Source organism: Zalophus californianus, chromosome X (assembly GCF_009762305.2).
Source record: "Zalophus californianus isolate mZalCal1 chromosome X, mZalCal1.pri.v2, whole genome shotgun sequence".
Classification (NCBI taxonomy): Eukaryota; Metazoa; Chordata; class Mammalia; order Carnivora; family Otariidae; genus Zalophus; species Zalophus californianus.
In genome coordinates, this window is record NC_045612.1 from 35,017,553 (window position 1) to 35,036,354 (window position 18,802).

Sequence of the window (18,802 nt, forward strand, 5' to 3'; positions counted from 1 at the left end):
AGCATCTGACTCTTGGTTTTGGCTCAAGTCACGAGCTCATGGGTCATGGGATCAAGCCTGGCATCAGGCTCTGCACTCAGTGGGGAGTCTGCTTGAGATTCTCTCCCTCTGCCCCTCCCCTTGCTCTCTCTCTTTCTCCTCTCTCTTTCTCTAAAATAAACAAATCTTTGGGAAAAAAAAGATTTGGGGAAGTCAAATTTATATGTAGATTTTTTTTACTACATGGGGGTTGGCTCCCCTAACCCCCACATTGTTCAAGGGTCAACTGTACTTCAAGAAAGCTAAAAAACAAGAAATTAGATAGATAGAAGGGAGAGGTTGCAAAAGCATAAACTATCTGACATTGGTTCAGTGGTTGGAAGGGGTGCAAGTAGGAAACTACTACTAGAGGCTACAAAGATCGTGACCTAGATTATGGGAGTAGAACACTTACCCTGTGATAACTGGCAAAACAAATCATGTATCGAATTCGCTTGTACCTCTAGAGAAGGATGTTGAAAAATTGGAGTTACAAGAAAGAATTTAGCTCAGGAAACTTTGGCCAATTTGTAAACTGAGGTAGAGGAACAGAGTTCAGAGATTCAGCTACTTTTTACGGTTGAAGAAATAAAGACAACTACTTCTCAATTTAAAATCCCTCAAACTTAAAAAAAAGAGGTAAGATTGAGAAAACCTTTGAGGAGTAACCATTTAGCAGATGCTTTCTCCTAAGTAAACTACATTAAGGCAAACTGATTATGAGTATGGATACCCAGTAAATCTCTTCAGTTTTATGAAATGACTGAGAATAAGAGCCAAAGGATATGGTTTTTTCAGTAAAGCCCTATGTTCAAGGTTCCAGCCTTTAGGTCAAGACATCAAGACGGAAAGGTAAGGGGAAAGAAAGCAAGGAAATATATCAGTTTTGTATATTACACCTTGAAAAATAACTGTGGGTTCTTAGAACATGTTGATTGCAATAAAATGGTTAAGGATCTACTATGTTTTCAGACTTGCACTGCCAAAAAAAACATAGCTCTGGAATAAAAATGTCTACCTGTTTAAGATTTAAAACAACCCTTGGACCTTTCTAAAGGTAAGAAGTAAGCTGAAAAAGTTGCTAGGCCCCAAGTAATACATATTTCCCAGTGCCCATTTACTTGGGGTCAAAGAGGATGATGGAAAAGGGAGAACATCCCAGATGGCAGAAGCAAGATCTACAGCTCTGAGGAGCCTCTTTCCACATTTAAATCATCCCCTAATGCAAAGATTTGCTATCAATAGGGAAAGACTGCCCATTGGGATTTCAGAATTGCTAAAAAACATTCACTGCTTTTTGTCTCTCATTCTTCCCCTTTCCAATAGTGGTGTTAATTGAGATTGTCCTGTCCTTGCCCCACCATGGTATGTTGAATATGTGGGGAGCAGATAACTTGTCTTTTTAATTTTCAGAACCATTCTCTTTTTTTTAGAAAAAGATTTTATTTATTTATCTGACAGAGAGAGACAGCTAGAGAGGGAACACAAGCAGGGGGAGCGGGAGAGGGAGAAGCAGGCTCCCCACTGATCAGGGAGCCCGACGACGCGGGGCTCGATCCCAGGACCCTGGGATCATGACCTGAGCCGAAGGCAGACGCTTAACAACTGAGCCACCCAGGCACCCTTTTCAGAACCATTCTTGGTTCTGAGGTAGGCAGTTATTCAGAGATCCTAGGCTTTGTGCTTACTTCCCTGAAAAAAAATCCAACTTTTGATTTGTCTTCCTCAGAGAGGGAGGGAGTATATCTGCTTACAAGAGGGAAAGTGAGCCAATATTTGTTGAGCAGAAAGGCGAACAGGCATATATCCCTTTCAATAACACAAGGCCTTGCTTTAGCTAATCCTGGCCTATCTTGACTGAAACGTATCTCCAGTGTATAGTACTGTACTTGATATATATAGACACTTAATAAATATTTCTTGACCAAATGAGTGAAATAGTTAATTTGGGACTTGACCTTCTTAGAACACAGAAGATACTACAATGTGACTCAATCTTACAACAGAATCAGAGGATGTCCCAGTTCCTTCTAGTTCAGTCTATCTTGGTCATGGTTTGATCCTTCAAAATTTTCCCATCTAACAATATTGATTGAAAAGTTTCCACTCTAACAATATTGGTTGTCAAGTGCAGTATTTTAAAATGCTTGTGAGGGGCACCTGGGTGGCTCAGATGGTTAAGTGTCTGCCTTTGGCTTAGGTTGCAATCCCAGGGTCCTGCGATCGAGTCCCACATTGAGCTCCCAGCTTGGCGGAGAGCCTGCTTCTCCCTCTCCTTCTACTGCTCCCCCTGCTCGTGCTCTCTCACTCTCTCTGTCAAATAAATAAATTATTTTTTTTTAAAAAATAAAAAAGTAAAATGCTTGTGAATTAAGATTATTTGTGAAGCCATTCATGTATTCATTTCTTCAACAAATATTTACTGATTGGGTACGTATTATATGCTAGGTAGGGATTGTTCGAGAAGATGGAGTATACAGTAGTGAACAAGACAAAGTCCCTGCTTTCCAAGAGTTTACATTCTAGAGGTAGGGGGGAAACAACAATAAAAAGTGAACATATATTTGATTACAAATTGTGCTGAGTCTTATGAAGGAGAGATAGCTAGTGCTATGAAAAGGAATAATAGGAAGGGACCTGATTCAAATTGATTGCCAATAGGGAGTATTTAGGAAGACCTCCTTGGGGAAGTGATTCTTTGCTGAGACCTGAAGGATGACTGGAACTTAGCAAATAAGTGTTGGGAAAAATACTTCAGGCAGAAAGAACATAATTTTTTTACAGGTGAATTAAAGTACCAAAGATTTATTTTTAATAGAGAGGACTTTAGATTATTCCTATAATTACATTGACTTTCATTCTGATAGACCTTCTTGAACAAGAAAGAAAATTATATTCAGGGCACCACAAAATGTGCCTAAATAACTCTGGGTATTCTGCAGACAATGTGCCTCAAGTATAAATGTATAAAGAGACTGATTTTAGAATTTCATAGTCTTTTTCATATTTATTTTGTTGTACTCTAGTACTACAGTAGTTTTTTTTTTTTAACTATTTAGAACATTCTTAGTATTGGGCTTCTAATTTTGCTGCCTTTTTTCTAGTAGTTTAGACTTATTTTTGTTTTGATATTTTAACTTTTGTGTTTTGAGGTAACCATCATTTAAAAAGTACTTACTCTTGCTTTAAGTTCTTAATGCTTTTGCATTTTTAAGTTTCTTTGAGTTCTTTTAAGTTTTTATCAGTTGTTTTATTCCAGACCTTGGAATATTTTCAGATTGATTTTTTTTACACTGTTTCCTGATTAAACCAGTAATAATATTATTTTTGAATCATTTAGTAACACTTTACAACTTTAAACATTTTAAAAATAAAAGGTTTAGGTATTTTCAAACAACACGTTACCATTAACTTCCATTGAGTATAGAAACAGTAAAGGGTCAGAAAAAAAATGAGTATCTATCAAAACAATCATTATCACCTAACCATAAGCCCAAATGTAATAAATACATTAGATCTATCATTCTTCATGAAATAATAATTTATTACACTATTTTCAAATAAATTGAATAGTTTAAATGCAGTAAAATTTAATTTTCAGAACAGGAAAAAGAAAACAACAAACCAGACTCCATTTCAACTACCAAGCCTTACCTACCACGCCTACATATTTAATTCTAAATACTGAGGGGGATTTTGACAAACTCTTTCATTTGATGACTGAAATTCTTCAAACAAAATGAAATGCTAAATTTAATTAACAATAGGTGGTTTCCTCTCAATTAACAGTGCAGAGTATGCCTTTATCGACTAAAATTGATAAAAACAAGATGACTCCTATTAAAGAGATAAGTGGTACTTTATCTCTCTCAAATCCCAACCCCACACCCCCAGTAAAATATTCTAAGGAATTTTAAATCCAAGAAACTTATTTCTCAAAAGTTGACAAAAAAATGCATTTATAGTTTCCATCTGGCTATCTACCTATCTATATATCATCAAAGGTTATAGCAAATATCCTGTTATAATGATGAGCCAGAATCCATTTGAAAACTCAAGTGATAGGCTCAGAGGTTTAGAAAAAAACTCCACAAGTAATCCTTATTAAGTACCTAACATGGCAGTTTAAAAATAAATACCAGGGCACCTGGGTCGCTCACCTGGTTAAGTGTCTGCCTTTGGCTCAGGTCATGATCTCAGGTCCTGGGAGAGAGCCCTGTGTCTGGCTCCCTGCTCAGTGGGGAGTCTGCTTCTCCCTCTCCCTCTGCCCCTCCCCCCACTTGTGATTGTTCTCTCTCTCTCTTTCCCAAATAAATAAAAAAAATCTTAAAAAAAAATGAATACCAATTTTTTTAAGAGTTCTCCCATTGAGATTTAGGGCCTAATTCCCCTCCTATGAATACTGAGCTGGTTTGACTAATCCAAGTTGACAGAAGTGAAATTCTGGGACTTCTGGGTTTAAGCCATAAGATGTCCTGCGTCTTCCACCTAGCTCTCTGGGGGTATTTACTCTTGAAGCCCTAAGCCACCCTATAATAAATCTGATCTGTGACTATTTTGCTGGGGAAATCATGTGCAGGGACCCTGGGACTATAGGAGAGACAGTCCCAGAAGAATTCAGTCTTCTAGATGGCACTGCCAAGGCATCGGGCAAGTGAATAAATCTTTTTTTAGATCCTCTAGTCCTTCTCAGCCATCGGCTGAATGCCACTGAGTGACCCCGGTTGACACCACGTGGAGAAGATGAATCACTCAGCCAGGCATTGCTGGAATTCCTAACACACAAAACCAGGGTTATTCTTTTTAGCCACCAAGTTTAGGGGTAGTTTGTGTCAGAAACTGTGCAGAGCCTGGCTTACAGTACTTACAAGCTAACTAGCTGACAGAAGACCTGGGTAAGAGACAAAGGACTGCATTACTCACAGCAAAAGGAGTCATGAGAGCTTCATGTTGATTTATGTAGTATCTCCATGCCACCCATGTCCCACTGGGGCAACCCAAAGGGTCCATGATAGATGCCTATACATATAATGTGTTGTGTTACAGGAGAGTAATGTTAAGTTTAGAAGATTCAAAAAGCAGAAGCAAACCTGCTCTTTGATAGGGGATAATACCCCATCCTTCAGGGTTTCTTTGCAAACACAACCTCAAGAAATGGTCCAGGTAAAGAGTGATCAAGACCTTGTATGTTTGGTATGCCCAGTGAGAATATACCGAGATACTCAGGGGCCATAATGGACAGCTTCTCCTAACAGACTGTTATACAACAACACACTGCATTTTCTCCTGGACATTTATCACTACATAACAAGAGCACAGCCTGGTCCGGGGTACTGAGACATAAAAATTACCATTGTTTTTGTGGAATCTCATGGGGAAAAGAAATACTGTATGATAGAAATTTGCCACCTCTTTGCAAGGTTTCTTGTCTCATTTTGTTGTTGTTGTTTTTAAAGATTTTATTTATTTGTTTGACAGAGAGAGAGAGAGAGAGAGAGAGCACAACAGGTGGAGTATCAGGCAGAGGGAGAGGGAGAAGCAGGCTCCCCACTGAGCAGAGAGCCTGACATGGGGCTCCAACCCAGGACCTTGGGATCATGACCTGAGCCGAAGGCAGATGCTTAACTGACTGAGGCACCCAGGTTCCCTGCTTGTCTCATTTTTAAAAATAAAACAAAACACTTCCTTTTCAGTGTAGTGTTCATTTTCAATTCCCCTTCCCTCCCATTAACACTTAATTCTAAAGCAGGGATTTTTAATGTGGTGCTTTAGTTTCATGATGGGTTTAATGGAGTATGTGAATGCGCTGAGATTGTGTACAAAATGCTATGCATGTCCATTTATACATATCTTTCTCTGTGGAGTTAATACATAGTTCTTTTCAAATTTTCTGTTTTTTGAAAGATTTTATTTATTTATTTGACAGAGAGAGACACAGCGAGAGAGGGAACACAAGCAGGGGGAGTGGGAGAGGGAGAAGCAAGCTCTCTGCTGAGCAGAGAGCCAGACATGGGGCTCAATCCCAGGACCCTAGGATCATGACCTGAGCCAAAGGCAGACGCTTAACGACTGAGCCACCCAGGCGCCCCTCTTTTCAAATTTTCAAAGAAATGTGTGACTTAAGCAAGGTTAAGAATAGAGGAGATATGTGGAAAGCCACTATTTTTATATTAACCAACCTAGAGATTTATCTTTAAAGCCATAAAAATGATTCACTTGCCATCATTGGCAAACTAATCTCTAATCACTGATCACTCCCAAATGGTTTGGTGTTATACTGTGTGGGGTAGCAACTTTGGTGCCTCTAGAAAATTACTTTCTCATGGTTCAGTGTGTGTCATGAGGAAATTTTATTGGTAGAGTTGGAGTAGATAGATCAGGACTGTAAGAAATGTAATTTGCACAAATGACATTAATCCTTATTCTAGTGAGAATAAGCCCGTACAAACACACATATTACCTGGTCTTAGATTTCTCAAATTATTGTTCCTCTATTGGCTATACAGTCTCCATAGATCTGAATAAAATAGGCCTTTGGAACATAAGCCTTATTCGCAAGAAGTCAAAGATCTTAGAGTGCATCTGGTCCCTTCTGACATTATACCTAAATTAATAGCATTGAAGTTAGCAACATGACTAAAATCTCAGGTATCAGTAATAAATTCCACTTTATCCCCCCTCCCCTATGTAACTGGTCTATCTGTATAGCATAAATCTCATGTCAACATTTATAGGTGTCATTCCCTTCTTAGTATATTCCAGAGTGAATTATATATTTAAAAACCATTATATTTTGATGACCTTAATTCCAGATAGATTAAAACTAATTATTTTTAAAAAACTAATTAATTGAGAGATTCAGGGGTTATTTTGAGGACAGATTAATTTCTTGGTTGTCAAATGCTTCTGTTAAACTGAACTGTTCTTTCTTTTATTTAATGTTCAGTTAGCCACCGTATAGTACATCACTAGTTTTTGATGTAGTGTTCAACAGTTCATTAGCCGTGTATAACACCCAGTACTCAACACAACATGTGCCCACCTTAATACCCATCACTCAGCTACCCCATCCCCCCACCGCCCTCCTTTCTGAAACCCTCAGTTTCTTTCCTAGAGTCCATAGTCTTTCATGGTTTGTCTCCCTCTCTGATTTCTTCCCCTTCAGTTTTCCTTCCCTTCCCCTGTGGTCCTCTGCTCTATTCCTTATGTTCCACATATGAGTGAAACCATATGATAATTGTCTTTCTCTGCTTGACTTATTTCACTTAGCATAATCCCCTCCAGTTCGATCCATGTCAATGCAAATGGTGGATATACATCCTTTCTAATGGCTGAGTAATAGTCCATTGTAGATATGGACCACATCTTCTTTATCCATTTGTCTGTTGAAGGGCATCTCAGCTCCTTCCACAGTTTGGCTATTGTGAGCATTGCTGCTATGAACGCTGGGGTTCATATGCCCCTTCTTTTCACTACATCTGTATCTTTGGGATAAATATCCAGTAGTGCAATTCCTGGGTCATAGGGTAACTCAATTTTTAATGTCTTGAGGAACCTCCATATTGTTTTCCAAAGTGGCTGTACTGGCTTGCATTCCCACCAACAGTGTAAGAGGGTTCCCCTTTCTCCACATCCTTGCCACCATTTGTGGTTTCTTGCCTTGTTAATTTTTGCCTTCTAACTGGTGTAAGGTGGCATCTCATTGTGGTTTTGATTTGAAATTCCCTGATGGCCAGTGATGGTGAACATTTTTTCATGTGTCTGTTAGCCATTGCATGTCTTCTTTGGAGAAGTGTCTGTTCATGTCTTCTGCCCATTTTTTGACTTGATTATTTGTTTTTTGGATGTTGAGTTTGAGAAGTTCTTTATAGATCTTGGATACCAGCCCTTTATCTGCAGTGTCATTTGCAAATATCTTCTCCCATTCCATGGGTTGCCTCTTAGTTTTGTTGACTGTTTCCTTTGTTGTGCAGAAGCTTTTTATCTTGATGAAGTCCCAGTAGTTCATTTTTGCTTTTGTTTCCCTTGCCATTGGAGACATGTCTTGAAAGAAGTTGTTGTGGCTGATGTAGAAGAGGTTACTGCCTATGTTCTCCTCTAGGATTTTGATGGATTCTTGTCTCACATATAGGTCTTTCATCCATTTTGAGTTTATCTTTGTGTATGGTGTAAGAGAATGGTCCAGTTTCATTCTTCGGCATGTGGCTGTCCAATTTTCCCAGCACCATTTATTGAAGAGACTGTCTTTTTTCCATTGGATATTTTTTCCTGATTTGTCAAAGATCAGTTGACCATAGAGTTGAGGGTCCATTTCTGGAGTCTTTATTCTGTTCCATTGATCTATGTGTCTGTTTTTGTGCCAGTACCATACTGTCTTGGTGATCACAGCTTTGTAATATAGCTTGAAATCAGGTAATGTGATGCCCTCAGCTTTGTTTTTCTTTTTCAACAGTTCCTGGGCCATTCAGGGTCTTTTCTGGTTCCATACAAATTTTAGGATTGTTTGTTCCAACTCTGTGAAAAATGCCAATGGTATTTTAATAAGGATGGCATTGAATGTGTAGATTGCTCTGGGCAGGATAGACATTTTAACAATGTTTATTCTTTCAGTTCATGAGCATGGAATGCTTTTCCCATCTCTGTGTCTTCCTCAATTTCTTTCATAAGTGTTCTGTAGTTTCTAGAGCATAGATCCTTTACCTCTTGGTTAGGTTTATTCCTAGGTATCTTACGGTTTTTGGTGCTATTGTTAATGGAATGGATTCCTTAATTTCTCTTTCTTCAGTCACATTGTTAGTGTATAGAAATGCAACTGATTTCTGTGCATTGATTTTGTATCCTGCCACATTGCTGAATTGCTGTATGAGTTCTAGTAATTTGGGGGTGGAGTCTTTTGGATTTTCCACATAAAGTATCATGTCATCTGGGAAGGGAGAGAGTTTGACTTCTTCTTGCCAATTTGAATGCCTTTTATTTCTTTTTGTTGTCTGATTGCTGATGCTAGGACTTCTGGTACTATGTTGAACAATAATGGTGAGAGTGGGCATCCCTGTCATGTTCCTGACCTTAAGGGAAAAGCACTCAGCTTTTCCCCATTGAAAATGATGTTCACTGTGGGCTTTTCATAGATGGCTTTTATGATATTGAGGTATGTTCCCTCTATCCCTACACTCTGAAGAGTTTTAATCAGGAAAGGATGCTGTATTTTGTCAAATGCTTTCTCGGCATCAATTGAGAGGATCATATGGTTCTTGTCTTTTCTTTTATTAATGTGCTCTATCACATTGATTGATTTTCAAATGTTGAACCACCCTTGCATCCCAGGAATAAATCCCACCTGGTTGTGATGAATAATCTTTCTAATATACTGTTGGATCCTATTGGCTAGGATCTTGTTTAGTATTTTGGCATCCATGTTCATCAGGGATATTGGTTTGGAATTCTCTTTTTGATGGGGTCTTTGCCTGGTTTTGGGATCAAGGTAATGCTGGCCTCATAAAACAAGTTTGGAAGTTTGCCTTCTGTTTCTGTTTTTTGAAATAGCTTCAGTAGAATAGGTATTTCTTCTTTAAATGTTTGGTAGAATTCCCCTGGGAAGCCATCTGGCCCTGACTCTTGTTTTTGGGAGGTTTTTGATTACTGCTTCAATTTCATTACTGGTTATTGGTCTATGCAGATTGTCTCTTTCTTCCTGTTTCAGTCTTGGTAGTTTATAAGTTTCCAAGAAAGCATCCATTTCTTCCAGGTTGCTTAATTTCTTGGCATATAGTGGCTGGTAATAATTTCTAATAATTGTTTCTATTTCCTTGGTGTTAGTCATGATCTCTTGCCTTTCATTCATGATTTTATTGATTTGGGTCCTTTCCCTTTTCTTTTGGATAAGTCTGGGCAGAGGTTTATTGATTTTATTAATTCTTTCAAAGAACCAGATCACAGTTTGGTTGATCTGTTCTGCTGTTTTTCTGGTTTCTGTTTCATTGATCTCTGCTCTAATCTTTATTATTGCTCTTCTTCTGCTTGGTTTAGGTTTTATTTGCTGTTCTTTCTGCAGCTCCTTTAGGTGTAAGGTTAGCTTGTGCATTTGGGATTTTTCTACTTTTTTGAGAGAGGCTTGGATGGCTATGTATTTCCCCCTTAGGACTGCCTTTGCAGTATTCCATAGGTTTTGGACTGATGTATTTTCATTCTCATTAGTTTCTGTGAATTGTTTAAGTTCTTCTTTAATTTCCTGGTTGACCCAATCATTCTTTAGCAGGATGCTCTTTAACTTCCAAGTGTTTGAATTCCTTCCAAATTTTTTTCTTGTGATTGAATTCCAGTTTCAAAGTACTGTAGTCTGATAACATGCAAGGAATAATCTCAATCTTTTGGTATCAATTGAGACCTGATTTGTGACCCAGTATGTGGTCTATTTTGAGAAAGTTCTGTATGCACTCAAGAAGAGTGAGTGTTCTGTTGTTTTAGGGTGGAATGTTCTGTAAATATCTACAAAGTCCATCTGGTCCAATGTGTCATTCAAAGCTCTTGTTTCTTTGTTGGTCTTTGCTTAGATGATCTGTCCATTGCTGAGAGTGGAGTGTTGAGGTCTCCTACTATTAATGTATTATTATCAATATGATTCTTTATTTTGGTTAATAGTTGGTTTATGTAGTTGGCTGCTCCCATGTTGGGGCATAGATATTTACAATTGTTAGGTTTTCTTGTTGGACAGACCCTTTAAGTATGACATAGTGTCCCTCTACATCTCTTACTACAGTCTTTGGTTTAAAATCTTATTTGTCTGACATGAGAATTGCTACCCCAGCTTTCTTTTGAGGTCTGTTGGCATGAAAAATATTTCTCCATCCCCTCACTTTCAATCTGGAGGTGTCTTTAGGTTCAAAATGAGTCTCTTGTAGACAGCATATGGATGGGTCCTGACATTTTATCCAATCTGAAACCCTGTGCCATTTCATGGGAGCACTTAGGCCGTTCACATTGAGAATAACTATTGAATGATGAATTTAGTGCCATCATACTGCCTGTAAAGTCCCTGTTTCTATAGATTATCTCTGTAAATTTCTGGTCTATATTACTCTTGGGGTCTTTCTTCTTTTATAGAATCACCCTTAAAATTTCTTGCAGGGCTAGTTTGGTGGTCACATATTCTTTCGGTTTCTGTTGTTCCTGGAAGCTCTTTGTCACTCTGTCTGTTCTGAATGATAGCCGTGCTGGATAAAGTATTCTTGGCTGCATGTTCTTCTCATTTAGTACCCTGGATATGTCTTGCCAGCCCTTTCTGGCTTGACAGGTCTCTATGGACAGGTCTGATGTGATTCTGATGTTCCTCCTTCTGTATATAAGAAATCTCTTCCCCCTAGGTGTTCTCAGGATAGCTTCCTTGGCTCTAAGATTTGCAAATTTCACTACTATACACAGGGATGTTGGTCTATTTTTATTGATCTTGGGAGGGGTCCTCTCTTCCTCTTGGACACGAATGCTTATTTCCTTCCCCAGATTAGGGAAGTTCTCAGATGTGATTTGCTCAGATATACCTTCTAGTCCTCTCTCTCTGCCCCCTCAGGGATCCCAATAATTCTGACATTGGAATGTTTTATGGTGTCATTCATTGATCTAAGTCTGTTCTCATGGGCTTCTAGCAGCCTGTTCCTATCCTCCTTGGCTTCCTTCCTATCAGCTTATCTTCTAGATCACTAATTCGTTCTTCTGCCTCATTTACCTTGGCTGTTAGAGTATCCAGTTTAGACTGCATTTCATTCATAGCACTTTCAAGTTCAGCCTGATTAGATCTCATTTCTGCCCTTAGAGATTCTATATTGTTGCTAATGTTTTTCTCAAGCCTAGCTATTGACTTCATAATTGCTACCCTGACGTCTATCTCTGACATCTTGCTCATATCCATATCCATTAGATCTGTGGCAGAGGACATTGTCTCTGAGTCTTTTCTCTATTGGGAGTTCCTCCTCCTAGTCATTCTGTTTAGGGATGGTTGAGGGAATGTACAGAGTCCAACATAACCATGATCCAAGCAAGATGCACCCCAGCAAAATCTGGAGCAGTCAGAAGTCGCTATCAAAAAAACAAAGCCAAAGTGAAACACAAGCATAAAATTTATAAAATTAAATTTTTTTTAAATTAAAAATTTAAAAAAGGGGGGTGAGGGGAAGGGGGGCTATAGTCTCTCACTGTGGACAAAGTAGGGTGTTTCAGTTGTTCCTGGGTGTATTTTGTTCTGTTTTTTAGAGGACACTACTTCCCAAAATTACAGGGAAAGTAAAACATATATATATATATATATATATATATATATATATATATATATATATATATATATATAAAGGTAATATTGAATAGGGAAAGAAAAGAGTACAATGAAGCATATACCTATAAAAAATATAGGTGTGAAAAAGTACAAGTTAAAAAACTACTATGAAATATTAAGTTGATACATTAAACATCTAGTTGCAATGACAAAATGGTAAAAAGAAAAAAACAGGGAAGTGTAAGAGAAAGAATAAAAAGAAAAAGAGAGTTGTATCTGATAAATAAGCCGTGAGGCAATGCATGGAGCGCAATATCCTATTTTCCCCTGGTGTTGGGATTTTACAGTCTTATGGGGACCACAGGGCTGTCGTCCTCTTGTTCTTCCAGCCGTCTTCTCCGGGAGGGACCTGCTGTGCTGTTTCTCGGACAACCCTGCTTGGGCAGAGTTTCTCTGTCCCCTGTCAGGGGGGTGGGCTATGGAAAACGTTTTTTTGAGCTTTTGTTCTCTGGTGGCATTCTGTGCCTCTTCCGAGGGTCAGAGCAAAAATGGCTGCACCCATACCTCTGGCTCAGAACAGAGAAATTGCAGTCTGCTCTCTTCACTAAACCCTCCAGGACACACAGACTCCATTTTTGTATGTGCTGCTGAAAACCACAGCCTCCCACGTGCGCACCAACGTGACTCTCTCGGAGGTCCTCCCAGGGGCCTGGGCGTGTCCCTGCCCTTTGTGCTTCTATAACTGTGAGCAGCTGTGGGCTTGCGCACACCCGCAGCTCTTGGATCCTGTCTGGGCACTGCTCTAAAGCCCTTTCCCAGCTGCTACTGCTCTGCAAGTTTTTGCCTGGTCCCCGACACAGGATACTTTTGTGCTCTGGTGTTATATCACTTTCCAGGAGCCAGCTTATGGAGGCTCCCTCCCCCTTCTGTTTATCTTCCAATATCAACCCATAGATGCACGACTCCACCCTTCCTACCTTGCGACAGGCAGAGCTTTTCTGCTTGTAGAGATCCAGATATATATTCTTATATTTCAAGCTGATTTTGTGGGTGTTCAGAATGGTTTGGTAGATATCCAGCTAAATTCAGGGGATCAGTTGAAACAGGGACCCCTACTCCTCTGCCATCTTGCTTCTCAACTCTTATGTCTTTTATTTCAATGTTAAAGCAAGTCCTTTCAGGTCCAGCAGAGATTTGAAGCAACTTAATTCATTAAATTAAAATATAGTACTACTTAAATGACTCCATTTATTTTTAAAGATACAATTAATTTAAATCACAAGAGCATTATGCTCTTACCCCTCAACTGAACTCCTATCTCCCACCCTATCCCCAATAGATTTATATATGCAATCACAAAATAAAGCTGGCTATTTATAAATTTGATCTCATGAAAATGAAAACAAGCTGAATGCCAAATCTTGAACTTTGGTAAAAGTAGTAGTATTTTTTTAGAGTAATATTTTTTTTAGAGAATACCACTGATGAGTTCTCTCTAGAATATAGCAAAACATTCCAATTCATGTTTACCAAATATCACATTTTGTGTTTTCAAAATGAGTCTTCATACGTCTAAAATATTTTCCCAACTATTCTTATTCTGTTGTTCACCTGTCATTCAATTACTATGTTTTTTTAAATGAACGGTTGTATAACTTTCACTTTATTAAATATTCAACGTAGTTATGTACAATTTATATACTTACATAGATACTTAGCATTTACTTAGCTAACTCAAATAATTATAGTAATTAGTCCATAATTAAATGCTACCAAGGTTAATATGCTCAATTGCTTCAGACTTTGAAAATTTCTTTTCTATTTTGGAACGTCTACAAAATGGTACTAGATAATCAGCATGGAGATTATTTCAAGTATAGGAGAAAGGCCCATCTCCATCAATTTCAGTGAAATCTGTTGCACTGCCTTTTATATACTGCACGCATATATTCTTTCATATATTTTAATGAAAAGAATCATTTTCTGTGACTTATGGAAAGTAGCTTAAACTTAAACTCTTTGAGCCTCAGTTGCTCCATCTGTGAAATGGAGATAGTGGTATCTAACTCATAACGTTGTTTTAAGATTTTAATGAGTTGTTGGTTAAAATAACTATCACCTCTCTTGCCATTTGCAACGACGTGGATGGAACTGGAGGGTGTTATGCTGAGTGAAATAAGTCAATCAGAGAAAGACATGTATCATATGACCTCACTGATATGAGGAATTCTTAATCTCAGGAAACAAACTGAGTGTTGCTGGAGTGGTGGGGGGTGGGAGGGATGAGGTGGCTGGGTGATAGACATTGGGGAGGGTATGTGCTATGGTGAGCGCTGTGAAGTGTGCAAGACTGTTGAATCACAGATCTGTACTTCTGAAACAAATAATGCAACATATGTTAAGAAAAAACAAAAAGAAGAAGATAGCAGGAGGGGAAGAATGAAGGGGAGTAAGTCAGAGGGGGAGACGAACCATGAGAGACAATGGACTCTGAAAAACAAACTGAGGGTTCTAGAGGGGAGGAGGGTAGGGGGATGGGTTAGCCTGGTGATGGGTATTAAAGAGGGCACATTCTGCATGGAGCACTGGGTGTTATGCACAAACAATGAATCATGGAACACTACATCAAAAACTAATGATGTAATATATGGTGATTAACATAACAATAAAAAAATAAAAAAAAAATAAAATAACTATCACTTCTTTACTGTTCACTAGGTTCCAAGTACATGTATGAGCTGGAACCCAAGCAGAGTACAGTAGTCCAGCTAAATTAAAAAGACAGAGATCAAAAAAAAAAAAAACAAAAACAAAAACAAAAAAAAGATCAGAGTTCAGAGTAACTAACATGTCTAGAATCTGTGCAGCAGGTTTCCAGAGCTGTGTAGCAAGGGCTCCGAGTCTATGTGGTACTATAGGTTCTTTAGTGATGGAGAGCTTTGAATTTCTGGCATACCAGAGAGGAACAATCTGCTTAACACTATGCTGATAACTGTCTCATCCAATGGAGACATCCACAAAGGCTGTACCTTAGCAAGACAGACTATTTCCTCAGGGGAGGATTGGCAAAATTTTTCTGTAAATGTCTGGTTAATAAATATTTTAGATTTTTGTGGCCTATACAATCTCTCTTACTCCTCCTTTTCATTCTCTTTCTTCTCCTCTTCTTTTTATTCCTCCTTCTTTTTAAAAGCCCTTTAAAAATATAAAACATAAAAACATAAAACATGGCTCGGTCGTTAGGCGTCTGCCTTTGGCTCAGGTCATGATTTCAGGGTCCTGGGATCGAGTCCCGTATTGGGCTCCCTGCTCAGTGGGAAGCCTGCTTCTCCCTCACCCTCTGCCCCTCTACCCCACTCGTGTTCTCTCTCTCTCAAATAAATAAATAAAATCTTAAAAACATAAAAAAAGCATTCTTAGCTTGGTAGTATAGAAAAACAGGTCCATGTGTTTGCTGATCCCTGTTCTAGAGTATGGTCTAATGTAGAATCAATTAACAAAACTTAAAATCAAGGCCTTAGAAAATTCTAGGTGAAATGAGTTTAGAGGTTGAGTTCTACCATGTTATTGGGGCTTTGAGAATACGTTGGTTTTTTACAAACTTGCCTTAAAAATGTGCAAAACCAAGCCTATCCAAATTCATGGTTATTATATAGTTATTTAATTCTTTAAAAGATAAAAACAATCAACACCATTCAGAGGAAGAATAAAGTAATCCAGTGTCTACATAACATAGCAGTCACAAAAGTTAGTATGGCATGAACAATACTAGACAATAAAACAGAAAAATATGATCCTTTGTCAAGAAAAAAGCAGTTAATAAAAATCAACTCTAAAATAGTCTAGATGTTGGATTTAGTAGACAAAGATTTTAAAATGGTCATTGAAAATATGTCCAAAATATTAAAGAAAATGTGATTCGAATAATTAAGAGAAATATGGCATTAATGAGTGAACTGATAGGGAAGCTTAGTAGAGAAATGAAAACTATACATAAAAATCAAAAAGTAATTTTAGGAAGGCAAGGTAGAATAAATGAAATGTACATTTTACTCTCTTGCTTCATAATAGATTGGTGATGGTAGAACAAAAAAGGGGGAACCTGAATAAAGATCCATAGAAATTCCTTAGAAAGAAAAAAAGATTTCTTGAAAAAAGGTTAAGAATATGGGACAATATCAAACAGCTTAAAGGAAGTAATAGATACATATATAAATATAGATGGAGATTTGTACCCACCCATCAATAACTGACATACTCTCATTATCTCCAAATACATATAATTGGAGTCTGGAGAGAAAGGTGAGTTAAAATGAGGGGGAAAAAAGAGTATTTAAAATATAGGAGTCACATAAGTGAACTGGTAGAGAAGTTATCTCCAAATGTCTGTCCTTCCACAGAAACATTGAAAAATAAGCAGTTATTTTTAGAACCAGCTTTGTGAGATTTCTTGAAAATAGTCAAGAGTTTAAAGCAACAAAATGAACACTGAATCAAGAAAAAGGCAACTTAAAAATCGTGGGAAAGCTTTGTGGTGTTTTTACCTGCCTTTGTCCCACACTACCCCCGGCTTAGAAATAGTCTTGAAGATGCCAGACTGCATTCTCATGGTGAGACTCTGGTCTCCTATTTTGAAGGGAGTAGAACAGATCACGCTGATAAATTACTATGTCTGTTTTAATCAGTTTAATCAGTTTGAGGACTACCTGAGGTCTAAGACAAGGCATTCTTTGTTTTCTGTAACTTGGAACTCATTCTGGGGAGAAAAGCATCAGGTATTGTTTGAAAACACTGTGAGGAGAATAAAAAGCTAGCAGCTGCCTGGGTAAAAGATTATGGTTGAGACATACAATAGACTACATAAAGCCGGGGAAGAAAAGCTGAGGTGAGAGTTTCCTTAGGAAATTAGGGTACTCAAAAGTGTGACACTATTCTAGGGAATTAAGAAAGCTACATGCATTCATAGGGCAGGATGAACGCTCTGAATAGACATGAGAAAATCCTAAGCTTTTACCTCTGGCTATCTCCAGGCTCAGGGCAAGCAGGAAATGAAGAAGGCTTAGAGTTACAAACAGCCCCAGAACAGAGACTCTCTGCAAAGACTAAGAGACATGCTTTTTTTGTGTGTATGTTTTCTTGTTTGTTTTTCGTCCCGTGTTCAAGGAAATTTTTGTCAAAATACTAGCTGAACACAAGATAAAAGAACGGAGACTTTAGTAACCATACATGACAAGCAATAGAGTCTTTCTAAAAAGAATTTGGAAAACTAATCGAATAGATGATCACAACGTTTAATAATAAAGAACAGCTAAATCTTGGGAAGAGGGAGAATCTGATTTCCAGAATTATCATATTATAATATTCAACTGCCCAGTTTTCAACAAAAAAATCACAAAGCATAGAAATAAACAGTAAAGTGTGACCCAAAGAAAAAATAATAATAAACTGACAGAAACCATTCCTGAGCACAGATATTGGACTTACTAAAAAAAAGACCTTAAACTTACTGTCTTATTAAATATGCTCAAAGCCAAAGGATACCATGATCAACGAATTAAAGGAATTCAGGAAAATAACTTATGAACAAAATGATAATATCAAAAAAGAGATGGAAATTTTAAAAATACAAATTCTGCAGCTTAAAACTAAAATAACTGAAATGAAAATTCCACTGCAGGAGTTCAAAAGCAAATTTAAGCAGGAAGAAAAAAATCAGTGACCTCGAAGATAAGATTATTAAAATTATCCAGTTTGGGGAACAAAAAGAAAAAAGAATTTAGAAAAGTGAACCAAGCCTCAGAAAACTCTAAGACACCTTAAGGCAGACCAATATATACATGATAGGGGTCTCAGAGGAGATCAGAGAGAGAGAGAGAAAGGAGCAGCAAGAATATTTAAAGAAACAATGGACCCCAAATTCCCAAACACGATGACATATGTGAATCTTCCCAATCCAAGATGATCAGTAAACCCCAAGTAGGACAAACTAACAGATCCACACTAGACTATATTATAATCTATGTGCTGAATTCCAGTCAAAGAGAATCATATACAAAGGATTCTCAGTGAGATTATTGGCTAATTTCTCATCAGAAACCATGGAGAGCAGAAGACAGAGTGGGGAGGAAAACTGTCACTCCATTCTATATTCAGCAAAACTATCCCTCAAAAATGAAAGAGCAATGAAGACATCCCCAGGTAAATGAGAGCTGAGATATTTTGTTAACAGTAGAACTGCCTACAAATAATGATAGATAGAATCCTCCACATTGAACTGATGGGACACTAGAAGGTAACTAGAAGCTGTATGATGAAATAAAGATCTCTGATAAAGATAATTACATAGGTAAAAATAAAAGCCAAAATTATTGTGTTTTTTATTTGTAACGACAATTTTTATTTTCTACATGATTTAAAAGATAAATGCATAAAAAGAAGTATAAATCTAAGTTATTTGTCCCACAATATATAAAGAAGCAACTTGCAAAAGCAACAATATAAAGAGGAGGGTGGGAGTTGTAT